This window comes from Sapajus apella, unplaced genomic scaffold (assembly GCF_009761245.1).
Source record: "Sapajus apella isolate SASKATOON/1434 unplaced genomic scaffold, GSC_monkey_1.0 scaffold51, whole genome shotgun sequence".
NCBI classification, from domain to species: domain Eukaryota; kingdom Metazoa; phylum Chordata; class Mammalia; order Primates; family Cebidae; genus Sapajus; species Sapajus apella.
In genome coordinates, this window is record NW_022436991.1 from 15,076,403 (window position 1) to 15,079,322 (window position 2,920).

Sequence of the window (2,920 nt, forward strand, 5' to 3'; positions counted from 1 at the left end):
ACCGGAAGAGTAAGAATGGGAAAGAAGATAATAGGAACAGCAATGTTTAAGTCAGGCAGTAATCGATGGACTCATGGTAACCGATTTACTAGAACCGAGGAAGTGGAATCTTGAGCTGGCATTGGAAAAAAATGAGAAATCGCCAGATTTTCTTTGCAGAAGCCACCAAAGACATAGAAATTGGCACCCTTTTTCATCAACATCCGGCAGGGAAACAAAAAAGAAATTGAGGCCGGGCGCGGTGGCTCAAGCCTGTAATCCCAGCACTTTGGGAGGCCGAGGCGGGTGGATCACGAGGTCAAGAGATCGAGACCATCCTGGTCAACATGGTGAAACCCCGTCTCTACTAAAAATACAAAAAATTAGCTGGGCATGGTGGCGCGTGCCTGTAATCCCAGCTACTCAGGAGGCTGAGGCGGGAGAATTGCCTGAACCCAGGAGGCGGAGGTTGCGGTGAGCCGAGATCGCGCCATTGCACTCCAGCCTGGGTAACAAGAGCAAAACTCCGACTCAAAAAAAAAAAAAAAAAAAAAAAGAAATTGGCACCTTCAGGCAGGAATTGGAAGAGCGTTCCAAAGGGACTGTAGTCAAGCCAAGAGGAAAGTCCTGGAGACACTGACATCAGGAGCTCCCTGGGAAGCCACCAGCAGGATCACCCTACAGCACAGGGTGGAGAGCCTTTTTTTTTTTTTTTTTTTGAGATTGGATGTCACTCTGTCACCCAGGCTGCAGGGCAGTGGCACAATCACAGATCACTGCCACCTCAAACTCCCAGGCTCAATCATCCTCCCACCTCAGCCTTCCTAGTACCTGGGACTACAGGCATGCACCACCATGCCATTTTTTTTTTTTTTTTTAAATAGAATCTCAATCTGTTGCCCAGGCTAGAGTGCAGTGGTGGGATGTTGGCTCACTACAACTTCGGCCTCCTAGGTTCAAGCAATTCTCCTGCCTCAGCCTCCTGAGTAGCTGGGATTACAAGTGCACACCACCATGCCTAGCTGATTTCTGTATTTTTAGTAGAGACAGGTTTTCACCATGTTGGTCCAGCTGGTCTCGTACTCCTGACCTCATGATCCGCCTGCCTGAGCCTCCCAATGTGCTGGGATTACAGGCATGAGCCACCGTGCCCAGCTTTATTTTTTTTAATTTTTTGTAGACATGAGGTCTCGTTAAGTTACTCTGGCTGGTCTTGAACTCCTGGACTCAAGAGATCCACCTGTCTTGACCTCCCAAAGTGCTGGGATTACAGGCATGAGCCATTGTGCCCCCAGCCTGGGGAACTTTTAAAAGGCTTTTGGCTGGGTGAGGTGGCTCATGTCTGTAATCCCAGCACTTTGGGAGGCTGAGGCAGGCAGATCACAAGGTCGGGAGTTCAAGACCATCCTGACCAACATGGTTAAACCCCGTCTCTACTAAAAATACAAAAATTAGCCGGGCATGGTGGCATGCGCCTATAATCCCAGCTACTCAGGAGGCTGAGGCAGGAGAATCACTTGAACCCAGGAGACGGAGCTGAGATTGCACCACTGCACTCCAGCCTGGGCGACAGAGCAAGACTCCATCTCAAAAAAAAAAAAAAAAAAAAAAAAAGGCTTTTAATACCTCCAGCTTTCATATGCACAGACACCGAAGATCTACCGCATGTTTGAGGAAAGCATCCAATATAGAAGACAGAGGGCCGGGCGTGGTGGCTCTTACCTGTAATCCCAGCACTTTGGGAGACCAAGGTGGATCATGAGGTCAGGAGTTTAAGACCGGCCTGGCCAAATGGTGAAACCCTGTCTCTACTAAAAATACAAAAATTAGCCTGGCATGTGGTGACAGACACCTGTAGTCCCAGCTACTCAGGACCTGTAGTCCCAGCTACTCAGGAGGCTGAGGCAGGAGAACCACTTGAACCCAGGAGGTGGAGGTTGCAGGGAGCCGAGATAGTGCCATTGCACTCCAACCTGGGCAACAGAGTAAGACTGTGTCTCAAAATAATAAAAATAAAAATAATAATAATAACAATAATGACAGAGGCCAAAAGGATGACTTAATAAACAAACTGTGGTACCTACATACAGTGGAATATTATTCAGGCTTTTAAAAAAAAAAAGGAAATTCTGATACATGCTACGACATGGATGAACTATGAGGACATTATGCTTGTGAAATAAGCCTGTCCCCAAAAGACAAATACTTCGTGATTCCACTTATGTGAGGTACCTGGAGTCAGAGCCATAGAGACAGAAAGTAGAGTGGTAGTTGCCAGAAGCTGAGGGGAGGGGAGAGAGGGGAGTTGTTGTTGTTGTTTGAGACAGAGTGTTGCTTTTGTTGCCCAGGTTGGAGTGCAATGGTGTGATCTCAGCTCAATGCAACCTCCGCCTCCCGGGTTCAAGTGATTCTTCTGCCTCAGCCTCCCAAATAGCTGGAATTACAGGCATGTGCCACCACACCTGGCTAATTTTATTTTTTAGTAGAGATGGGGTTTCTGCATGTTAGGCGGGTCTCGAACTCCCGACCTCAGGTGATCCACCTACCTCGGCCTCCCAAAGTGCTGGGATTACAGGTGTGAGCCACTGTGCCCAGCCGGGAGTTGTTTAATGATTCAGAGTTTCTGTTTTTCAAGATGAAGAATCTGGAGATCTGTTGCACAGCAGTGTAAATGTACTCAACACCACTGAACTGAATACTAAAAAATGGTTAAGATTGTATATTTATGTTGTGTGTGTTCTACCACAAACACAATTAACATTTTTTTTTTTTTTGAGATGGTGTTTCACTCTGTCACCCAGGCTGGAGTGCAGTGGCGAGGGCTCACGGCAACCACTGCCTCCCGGGTTCAAGCGATTCTCCTGCTTCAGCCTTCCAAGTAGCTCTGATTACAGGCACCCACCGACATGCCCAGCTACTTTTTGTATTTTTAGTAGAGACA